Source organism: Coregonus clupeaformis, chromosome 1 (assembly GCF_020615455.1).
Source record: "Coregonus clupeaformis isolate EN_2021a chromosome 1, ASM2061545v1, whole genome shotgun sequence".
In the NCBI taxonomy this organism is placed as follows: Eukaryota; Metazoa; Chordata; class Actinopteri; order Salmoniformes; family Salmonidae; genus Coregonus; species Coregonus clupeaformis.
This window is the reverse complement of record NC_059192.1, coordinates 81,818,595-81,830,933: the sequence shown is the minus strand read 5'-3', so window position 1 is coordinate 81,830,933 and position 12,339 is coordinate 81,818,595. Positions and strand designations below refer to the sequence as shown.

At 41.9% G+C, this 12,339-nt stretch overlaps 1 pseudogene; it reads left to right on the top strand.

The window, feature by feature from the left end:
- LOC121567910 overlaps positions 1-12,339 on the top strand; it is a 34,770-nt pseudogene that overhangs the window by 16,978 nt on the left and 5,453 nt on the right.

The window sequence follows — 12,339 nt, the reverse complement described above, 5'->3', positions numbered from 1 at the left end:
GTTATGTTTACATCCGGTGTCGCTTAGGAACGCTTAGCTAGTAGCACATCATTATGGAGTTCACCCAGTCCCTTTCACATCTGCCACCAATACGACTTAACGACGTAGAACGACTTGCTGACAAGTGGTCCCTTACTTCAAGATCGAAGCTTGATAAAGGCTACAAGTTCTTCGTTGAAGGTTACCTGTTTGATTATGAAGGTACGTGTTTATCTTTATTTAGCTTAAATTAGCCCTATGCTAGCGAAGGTTATGAGCTGACGAGTTTCTGTTTTGCAGCCTCTTTTTAATATTACTGCTGTTTGTATCGACCGTAAGATAAGAGTCAGTAATGTATTAATGGCTAATGCTGCGCCCTTTCTCCCAATCACTGTATTGAAACAGTCTCAAGTGTAGTTAACGGTGAGGTGACAGTGAGAGGGCGATGTTACAGGTCCATGAAGAAAAATGAGGAGGCTCATCGGCTTCAGGTTTCTCAGATAAACAGTTCTCTAACATTATGATAAGATAGGTTAAGATAGATAAGTTTTCTTTTGTTGTGTTTTGCTGCGGTTGCAGATTTAATAAGAATGATTCCACAATGTTCCACTGTGGATCAGTTTGTTTCTCAGTCTGAGCTCTGATTTTGTATCATTAAACTTAATACACAACGAAATTCTAACAAACCGATGTGGGTTGTTGACGGCAATAAAGACTGGGAAAGATTCTGTGATAACTCAAAATGTTCAAATTTTCGATAAGTGTTGGCACTACTTGTCAAAGGTTTCAGAACAGCCAATTTTTCTTAATTAAAAAAGAAATTGGGTTTTGAAAATTGTGTACAGTAGTTTATAATGAAACGCAGAAAAAATGTTTTGTAAGTACAGCACTAATTGTTATGTCTCTATGAACAGGTTACACTAGACTCTGCAGAGGTTCCTGTGGTACTCAATCACATGTCATGTTCCTGCTCTGCTGGGAAAGCACTATGTAATCACATAGTAGCACTTCTTTTCAAAGTGCTCACTATGTTACCATGGGCTTTAAGACAGTGCCATTGCCTCTGTCATGCACCAGCGCACTGCAGACCTGGCACCGGCCTAGGACACAGGTCAGACATTATTTGTTACACTGATGCAGAACTTTGCAGTTTGTATTGACTTTTGACAATGTATTGTTCATCATTATTATATCACAGGGAATTGTACCAGAGGCCACCAATGATATGGCGGTGTGTAAACCAGCGGCTAAGAAAAAAACAAGTGTCAGAGCTGGTGTGAAGTGCACACTGTACCGAGCCTATGATGGTGAGTCTGAATGAGCCCCCGCCTGTACTAGAGCACAAAGACTTTAGTGCATTTCTAAAATAATACAAACATAAAAGTGATTATTATTTGTTACTTTTTATATAGACTTTCAGTGGATATTTTTTTATTTGTATTAGAAGCATGTACGAGACTGGATGAGTGTGGTTGTCTTTTTAGTGAAAAGATAAGGTGGCATTTAATGAAATCTAAACTTGACATATCTCACTTTCATGCCAGGGCCTATTCCGGATCCTCACGTCATGGCCAGTGCTGAGAAACTGAAAGACATCCGTCCACAACCAGGGATTTGCAAATTGCTGCACGGGCTTGAGGGCCTTAATTTGGTGGACTCTAAATTTGGCCCTGTGCCATTTGGGTCTGTGCTTTCTTACCAGTGCCCTCTAGAATTAAGTAGAGATATTATTAAACACCCTGGTGCCAGTGAGTTTCCTCAGTTGCCTATTGAAGGTTACAACTTTAAATTTCCCATTGATTTTGAGCCCAACTACATACAACAATGTCATTTGGACAGCCTGATTGTGTCAGAGGAGATGTCTGCTGCTATTGAAGCAGAAACAAGAATGCAGTCAGAATGCCAGCTGTGGAGCCAGGTACGCAAACCCCGACTGACAGCCAGCAGATTCCGTGAAATATGCCATGTTCGTGGGGAGTTGTCTGCCAAGGCTTTGGCAACCCGCATTCTGAGAGGAACTCCTCAGACAGCTGCTATGAGAAGAGGGTTGGATCTGGAACCTGAGATACTGAGGCAATATTCTGATTTTTGTGATGTCTCTCTGAAACAATGCGGGGTCATCATCCACCCTGATTCACCTCACCTTGCAGCCAGCCCGGATGCTAAAGTCTTCTGCCCAACAGAAGCACCACCATTTGGTCTTGCTGAGGTTAAGAGTTGCGATGTTGAAAATGTTACCCAAGTTAAACACCTGATCACAGTTAAAGGCCAGGCCTGCCTTAAGAAGAGCCACAAATACTACTATCAGGTTCAAGGCCAACTCGCCTTAAGCGGACTTCAGTGGTGTGACTTCATTACAGATACCCGCACTGACTTCACAGTTGAGAGAATCTTTAGGGATGAGGAGATTATCCACTCAATGCGACAGAAGCTTGATCATTTCTATTATAACATCTACATGGATGTCTTCTTAAGTTATAAAACATAAGGCAGAATTTTATGTGTAAATAGTGTTAAGGTAAATGTGGAAGGTGAACCTTTGACATTTTTTTCTTTAACTGCAAATTAACTTGTCATATACTGTATATCTCCTATGTACTGAAACACACATTTTGAAAAGGATTGTGATGTAAATGTCGACATGTTTTTCTTTAACTGCAAATGAACTTAATTGTGTTGTATATCTATGTATTGAAATACAAATTTTGAAAAGGATTGCGATGTTGTAAATGCTCTTACCAAAATCAAAAAGGATTGGAAGCAGTTGCTTGCAAACATATATTTAATAGTTCCATCAGTGCCATGACACATAAGCACATAACATGGTTAATAGTTGGATATTTTTACAATATATCACATTAGGTTCATTAATAGCTATGAAAAAGTTATTACCCTTAACAAAAACATACAGTATAACATTAGATCAATTAAATTACCAACAAAGTTAATTCATATTTACATTTTTTTGTACATACAATACAGTAATATAAAAGTACTTCTATTTACAGCCCATCTAGCTTACTCAGGAAATATACAACTTCCAGTTGACAAAAACATCAGACTGGTTTGTCTCCTTTAATGTCAAGAGGTCCCTGATAGTTCGACATGAGGCAGCAGATGGCCCACAGCTGATTCACTGAACCCACTGTGGAAAGAGGAACAAGCCCATCCCAGATATGGTACTCCTTCACCCTCCGTATGGCCCTCTCGACTAAAATCCTCAGCCGGGCGATGGCCTGGGTCTTAAGAGTGTCCTCCCTGCTGAGCTGAGGAGATTTTTACGGGAAGATACGGGAATTTCTGTTTGTTGTTTGAACAAAATGGTACACTGCAATAGCATCTTCTCGAAGATTGTGCCATGCTTCGGTGTTGGATGGGATACTGTTGCGATACAGACACCGGGAGAAAAGAAACAGCTAAATTAACATTCAGCTTTGACCAGGAATCAATATTTATCTAGCTATCATGCACAACAGTATTTGAATAGGTGAGTTACTATACATTCATGAATAAACTAACTGCCTAACAAAGGGTTAGATAGCTAGCTAAGTAAACTTGTTACATTACAGCCAGGCAGCAATGTAACGCTACCTTTTAACGTTATCGGTATCTGGTACTAAGTTGTTGTTAGCTAACGTTAGCCCACTTTTAAGTAACTAAGGCAGTGAACAATTATGAATTAACAATAACGTTAGCAAGTTACAAACCATTGCATATACGTAAACATTATTACTCTTAACTTTACTAATTTAACTTAAACGTACCTCAGAAGAGAAGTCTCAGGTTACGGGCGAACGGAAGTGAAGTTAACCTGCTACGCGGAAAGGCGGAAGTTAGATGACGTCATCGTGAAAAGGGCCTATAGGAACCATATTTCAGCACAATCTCATCATTTCCTTTGACAGGCTCTGATACACAGTTCTGTCTTGCCACTCATTTTAGATTCATGCAGTAACTACAAGCTCATGCATGTTACTGATAGATATGTACATAAATGTAGACATTGTGTAGTAAATATTTCTGTTTTTCTTTTAATAGTTTTTTAGTCTTTTTCTGTGAAGCACATTACATTTACATTTTAGTCATTTAGCAGATGCTTTATCCAGAGCGACTTACAGTTAGTGAGTGCATACATTTTCATTTTCATACTGCCCCCCCGTGGGAAACGAACCCACAACCCTGGCGTTGCAAGCACCATGCTCTACCAACTGAGCTACAGGGGACTGAAATTAGCCCACCCAACTACCTCATCCCCATATTGTTATTTATTTTGCTAATTTGCACCCCAGTATCTCTATTTGCACATAATCTATTGCACATCTATCATTCCAGTGTTAATTACGAAATTGTAACTATTTTTGCACTATGGCCTATTTATTTATTGCCTTACCTCCATAACTTACTACATTCGCACACACTGTATATATATTTTCTGTTGTATTTTTGACTTTGTTTTGTTTACCCCATATGTAACTCTGTGTTTTTATCGCACTGCTTTGCTTTATCTTGGCCAGGTCGCAGTTGTAAATGAGAACTTGTTCTCAACTGGCTTACCTGGTTAAATAAAGGTGATTTGATGTTTGTTTCCCCTTTGCATTTTACAAATTACCACCACGATTCCTACAGTAAAGCCTCCCTATCCAGCTGTCTACATCTATGTCACAATCATTTATAAGTCATATTTTGTTCTCTCAACAGCTGATGTCTACCCCAAGGTGTTTATTTTATTTTTTTATTTCACCTTTATTTAACCAGGTAAGCCAGTTGAGAACAGGTTCTCATTTATGTTTCTTCATTGCCACATACTTTGCGCCGCTCTGTCTTATGGTTCTGGCAAACATCCAAATATGTCATAAGCTGTGGTGTCAACAGGTATGTATGTAAATTCATGTTTGTGAACAATATCAGACAACATTTGCACTGTTTTTTGGCAATATGGCTATTTGTTTGTTGATTCTCCAAATGTATTTCTTGATCATGCAGTCACCAAGTTATCAGTGTCCATTATCCTTGTAGTTATTTGACAATGCATTCTCAGATCATGAACCCCAATGTTCAGATCCATTCCATTGAGCGTTTTGAATGCTTTGTCTGTCAACCAAAAGCTCTTCAATGAACACAGTCTGATGTGCTGTGGGTTGTGTGTTCTGTAAACAGATCCCTGGGGTGTCATCTGTGCTGCAGAGGAAGTGAAGATCTCTTCAGGGCTCCGCTTATCCACCAGGACCTGGGGAGTCAGTCAGGGTCCGGACCAGCAGTGTCCGCTGAGATCAAACAGGTTCTGGCCCGCAGGAAGACCGCCCGCATGCTGATGGTGGTGCTCTTTGTCATCTGCTACCTGCCCATCAGCGTCCTCAACATCATGAAAAGGTAACAAACAGCATCTTTGGGGGCTGTTACAAACCCTGTGGCTTTAAAAGGCTAGGGTGGATAGAAAAGAGACCCGTAACATAACTCATGCGAATTAGAATATTGCCATGGAACAGTGAGAACAAAAATACACCGACAACCAAAAAGCTACCGTCAAACACAAAAATGTTTATTATAAACACACGGTAAAGGTTTGGGGAAAAGGGGCTGAGCAGGACCCAAGGAATGAAACAAAGTCAACAAAAAAAACTAAGCTGAGCTTGCCTGCCTCAAGAACCGCTAACCATACAAAATACAGTGGGTGGTCCGCTCAGGTCTAACTAGTGTTTTTAGACAAGGTTTTCCTACGGGTAATGTATGCCCAAGGGCGACTTGCTAAAAATCCCCTATTCCCAGGAACAAACAAACAGTGTAAACAGCAAATGAGTGAGTACACAAAAAACAAGACACCACAGTATCCATACTCACAAACAAAAAGAGTGTCAGAAAACACAACTGACTGGCTTTTAAAGCAAGAGGATGTGCGATGTGATTAGGTATGAAAACCAGAAAGCAGGTGGTGCAATCAGGAGAAGTGGCTACTGCTTGGTCCACCTCAGCAATCAGCAGATGAACTGGTGACTGACAGGTGAGACACACCAACGACCTCCAATCAGGAACACAAGGGACACCTGTGATTAGGACAGAAGGAGAGGAAAAACACAAAAACACATACAGGATACCTGTATCCGTAACACTCCCAACCACAATGGTTTGCGATTCAAGTACTATCACAATACACAAAACAAATTCAAAGAGCAAAAACATCCTCAGGGATAGAAAATAAATCCTATATCTCTAAACACGAGACAAAGCATCTGCCATCACATTATCCGAACCCTTTTTGTGGCGGATCTCCAAATTATAATTTTGCACAACAAGTGCCCAACGCATAAGGCGTTGGTTCTGGTTGTACATACGGTGGAGAAAAATTAAGGGGTTATGGTCAGTATACACTATCACTGGTAGTGCACTGGAACCAGCAGACTTCGAAGTACTGCAGAGCTAACAAAGCTAGAGCTTCTTGTTCAATGGTTGAATAGTTAGTTTGACATTTGTTAAATTTCCGCAAAAAACAACAGACAAGATGGTCCACTCCACTCTGGTCTGGCTGCAGTAGAACAGCACCAGCACCTCTGGCACAGGCATCTACCTCAAGTTTAAACAGCCGTTCAAAATCTGGAGCAGCAAGAACAAGAGTGTTTTAGCAGTGTTGAAAGCAGTATGACAATCCGCAGACCATACACATTTTCTCGCAGGACTGAGCGAATCCGTAAATGGAGCAACTACCGCAGAGACATTTTTACAGAAACTACAGTAGTAGCCAACCATCCCTAAAAAGCGGCGTAGCTCTCTTCTGGTGGTAGGTGTGGGAAATGCAGTTATAGCCGAGACTTTGGAATCAACAGGGCGCACCTGACCATGGCCGAGATAAGTAACAGTGGCCTTCCCAAACTCGCACTTTGCTAAGTTCAGGGTTAGAGAAGCGGCTGCTAGACGTTCACACACTACCCTTAGAGGGTTAACATGATCTGACCACTCAGTTGAATAAATTACCAGATCAACAAGGTAGGCACTACAATTAGGAACTCCAGCCAATACTGTGTTAACCAGGCGTTGGAAAGTGGCTGGTGCGTTCCTCATCCCAAATGCCATGACAGCATATTGTAGGAAGTGGTCTGGGGTCACAAAGGCAGAGATGTCGGAGGCTAACGGCACCTGCCAGTAACCTTTTAGAAGATCTAGTTTGGTTACATAAGTAGCAGCACCCACAGTGTCAACAGCACCCACAGTGTCAATACAGTCATCCAGTCTGGGTAAAGGGAACGAGTCGGGCACTGTGACAGAATTTACATTTCGATAGTCCGTACATAACCTGGATGTCCCATCAGTTTGGGAACCAGAATGCACGGAGAACTCCAAGGACTTGAACTTGGCATAGCCAGGTTATTCTCCAGCAAATATCCGACCTCATCCCTCATTATCTTTCTTTTAGAGACGTTGACACGATTAGCATGTTGCTTGATAGGTGCAGCGTTTCCAACATTAATGTCATGTTCTAACACATTTGTGCGTGTAGGAACATCATTAAAAAGACATGGAAAGCTGTAATAGCCTCACAATATCATCTGTCTGTCCGTCCAATGAATCAGGCTTGACGGGAGAGACAGCAGCATCTCTGAATTGGTCAATCTAGCACACTGCTGCTGAGTATTGCGCAACTCCAAACCATCTCCGTCCACATCATTAACATGACCTCCCACTACAGCCGCAGCAGCAATAGAGACAGCCGTCTCGGCCAGTTTCTCTGGACTGTCTATCTAGGTGATGGGTCTGGTATGGTATGTCTTCAACATGTTAATGTGGCACACACGAGATTGGTGTTTTCTATCGGGAGTCTGTATCACATAATCAGTGTCACTTAGTTTCTTTTCAATTACATAAGGACCAGAGAAACGTGCTGACAATGACGCTCCTGGCACAGGCAATAATACAAGAACTTGGTCACCCGGCTGCAGCGAACGAGAATCAGCCTGGTTGTCATAGTGCTGTTTCACACATCTCTGTGAGGAAGACAGCGCTTCCTTTGCCAGAGCACAGGCACCATGTAGGCGCTCACAAAAGTGACTAATATAGTCCAACACATTTTCTTTCACACACAACTCTTGTGATAAAAACTGATCCTTAAGGACTTTCATAGGTCCTCTCATTGTGTGTCCAAACATCAGTTCAGCTGGGCTGAACCCTAGGGATTCCTGTACCGTCTCACGGACAGCAAAAAAAACTAGAGGAACTCCTTCATCCCAATCCTTCTCAGATTCCAAACAATATTTACAGAGCATAGACTTCAGTGTCTGATGCCAACGTTCAAGCGCACCCTGAGACTCTGGGTGATATGCGCTTGACACACAGTGTGTAACTGACAAGGATTTTAACACCTGTTTGAAAAGCTTAGAAAGGAAATTCGTACCTTAATCAGTTTGTACCACCTTAGGTAACCCAAAAGTTGAGAAGAATTTGATCAAAGCTTTACTCACCACCGGAGCAGTAATCCTTCGCAGAGGAATGGCCTCTGGGTATCTGGTGGCCACACACATAACTGTCAACAGAAACTGGTTACCAACTTTTTATCTTCGGTAATGGTCCAACACAATCAACAATCACATGTTCGAATGGTTCACCTATGACAGGTATGGGACAAAGAGGAGCGGGAGGAATAACCTGGTTCGGTTTCCCAGTTACTTGACAGGTGTGGCATGTCCGACAGAACTGAGCCACATCTTGTTTTAAACCAGGCCAAAAGAAATGTCGCAAAATCCGATCATAAGTCTTGGTGACTCCTAGATGTCTGGACCACTGGTGATCATGAGCGAGGGATAAAACATTTTGTCGAAAGGCTGTAGGAATCACTATTTGGTAAACAGCATTCCAATCTCCGCCAGCGTCAACATGGGATGTCCATTTACGCATGAGGAGATTACCATCAATGAAGTATGCCATGTTTTTCTTCTTTAGCTCCTCCTCTGAGACAACACTAGAGAAACGTTTAGCCAGGCAAATTTCAACCTTTTGGTTAGCAATCAGCTGCTCACGAGTGACTGGTAACTGTTTTGCATCAGCAAGAAGTTCCACATACTTCTCCCCTTCCCTGGGCTGTTGGTCAGACCGCACCACCTTACCAGAGGTAGCACACAAGCTATCCTCTGGGTCAAAACGGGGCAATGTGGCTGGAGCCTTAGCCTCGCCCTCGTCCTCAGACACTGACGGGCTTACAGGAGCAGCAGCCACATCCCCTACAGGAGCTGCAGGCTCAGGCGGCGGTAACTCAAGCACTCGCTCGTTCAATAATACCTCTAACACCACTTTCCTAACTTCCGCTTTAACTAAAACCCTCGCTATGGGTATAGAAAAGTGGGCAGCCAAAGCCTGTAGATCCACTCTACGGCAATTATCAAAAAACCTCCCACGTAGGGTTATTCAAAAAGGCATCCAAATCAAAAGTAGCCATCTTAAGCTAGCAACACGAGCCGACAAATACTGTACACGAAACCAGCTAGTCACAGCTGCCAAGCTCAACACTGAACCAGACACTAAACCAATTTGCATGAGTGGCATTGGTATCAATGAGAGATCCCAGACGAACCCCCACATTATGTTACGAACCCTGTGGATGGAAAAGAGACCTGTAACATAACTCATGCGAATTAGAATATTGCCATGGAACAGTGAGAACAAAAATACGCCGACAACCAAAAAGCTACCGTCAAACACAAAAATGTTTATTATATACACACGGTAAAGGTTTGGGGAAAAGGGGCTGAACAGGACCCAAGGAATGAAACAATAAAGTCAACAAAAAAAACTAAGCTGATCTTGCCTGCCTCAAGAACCGCTAAGCTACTGCTAACCATACAAAAATACAGTGGGTGGTCCGCTCAGGTTTTCCTACGGGTAATGTATGCTAAAAATCCCCTTTTCCCAGGAACCAACAAACAACATAGTTACCATATGGCGTAAACAGCAAATGAGTGAGTACACAAAAAAACAAGACACCACAGTATTCATACTCACAAAGAAAAAGAGTATCTGTCAGAAAACACAACTGACTGGCTTTTAAAGCAAGAGGATGTGTGATGTGATTAGGTATGAAAACCAGAAATAGGTGGTGCAATCAGGAGAAGTGGCCACTGCTTGGTCCACCTCAGCAATCAGCAGATGAACTGGTGTCTGACAGGTGAGACACACCAACGACCTCCAATCAGGAACACATGGGACACCTGTGATTAGGACAGAAGGAGAGGAAAAACACAAAAACACATACAGGATACCTGTATCCGTAACAGGTGCTCTGTCTGTCTGTCTTCAGGATCAATAGCCATTACAAGTAGGATTCATCATAGAGGTTTCAATGAGTCAGGAGTTTACTCTGGGTTTGGAGAGGAGTCATTTGACTCAAATAACAGTTGTCATTCACAGCAGTCCCTGGTAAACATTGTGTTTACAGAAAAAGGTGATCACATACTGAGAACTAATCTGTAAACATTAAATTAGCATACCTAGATCAGATATGTTCTAATCTATGTCAACGCGATAAGTAAACATATGTTTGATGTCTGACTCTCAGGATGCATATTACTTTCTAGTTATTCAAAGAATTAGGTAGAATTTAAATTTGGCTGAAATCTAATATTTGTTCCCCCTCTCCATCTAGTAAATGTATGTACACTTGCAAACATCAATAAGCTATAGCTCCATTTACAGTTTCAACACACTTCATTTAACAGCCTGGTGTCATTAATGATGAGGTCTCACTGATGTTACCTTGTCATTGCAGAGCGCTTGAGACGATTAAGAACACAAACAGCAGAGAGACTGTGTACGCCTGGTTCACATTCTCAAATTGGCTGATATATGCCAACAGTGCTGCAAATCCAATCATCTATAACTTTTTAAGTGGTGAGTTTGTGGCAGTCTCAATATACACTGAATGTACAAAACATTAGGAACACTTGCTCTTTCAATGACATAGCTTTCACCTGGTCAGTCTATGATCCCTTATTGATACCACCTGTTAATTCCACTTCAATAAGTGTAAAGTGCATTCGGAGAGTATTCAGACCCCTTGACATTTTCCACATTTTTCTACACACAATACCCCATAATGACAAAGCGAAAACAGGATTTTAGAAATGTTTGCAAGTTTAATAAAAATACAAATAAGAAATACCTTATTTACATAAGTATTCAGACCCTTTGCTATGAGACTCGAAATTGAGCTCAGGTGCATCCTGTTTCCATTGATCAACCTTGAGCCGTTTCTACAACTTGATTGGAGTCCACCTGTGGTACATTCAATTGATTGGACATGATTTGGAAAGGCACACACGTGTCTATATACAGTGGAGAAAAAAAGTATTTAGTCAGCCACCAATTGTGCAAGTTCTCCCACTTAAAAAACATGAGAGAGGCCTGTAATTTTCATCATAGGTACACGTCAACTATGACAGACAAATTGAGGAAAAAAATCCAGAAAATCACATTGTAGGATTTTTAATGAATTTATTTGCAAATTATGGTGGAAAATAAGTATTTGGTCACCTACAAACAAGCAAGATTTCTGGCTCTCACAGACCTGTAACAACTTCTTTAAGAGGCTCCTCTGTCCTCCACTCGTTACCTGTATTACTGGCACCTGTTTGAACTTGTTATCAGTATAAAGACACCTGTCCACAACCTCAAACAGTCACACTCCAAACTCCACTATGGCCAAGACCAAAGAGCTGTCAAAGGACACCAGAAACAAAATTGTAGACCTGCACCAGGCTGGGAAGACTGAATCTGCAATAGGTAAGCAGCTTGGTTTGAAGAAATCAACTGTGGGACCAATTATTAGGAAATGGAAGACATACAAGACCACTGATAATCTCCCTCGATCTGGGGCTCCATGCAAGATCTCACCCCGTGGGGTCAAAATGATCACAAGAACGGTGAGCAAAAATCCCAGAACCACACGGGGGGACCTAGTGAATGACCTGCAGAGAGCTGGGACCAAAGTAACAAAGCCTACCATCAGTAACACACTACGCCGCCAGGGACTCAAATCCTGCAGTGCAAGACGTGTCCCCCCTGCTTAAGCCAGTACATGTCCAGGCCCGTCTGAAGTGCATTTGGATGATCCAGAAGAGGATTGGGAGAATGTCATATGGTCAGATGAAACCAAAATATAACTTTTTGGTAAAAACTCAACTCGTCATGTTTGGAGGACAAAGAATGCTGAGTTGCATCCAAAGAACACCATACCTACTGTGAAGCATGGGGGTGGAAACATCATGCTTTGGGGCTGTTTTTCTGCAAAGGGACCAGGACGACTGATCCGTGTAAAGGAAAGAATGAATGGGGCCATGTATCGTGAGATTTTGAGTGAAAACCTCCTTCCATCAGCAAGGGCAT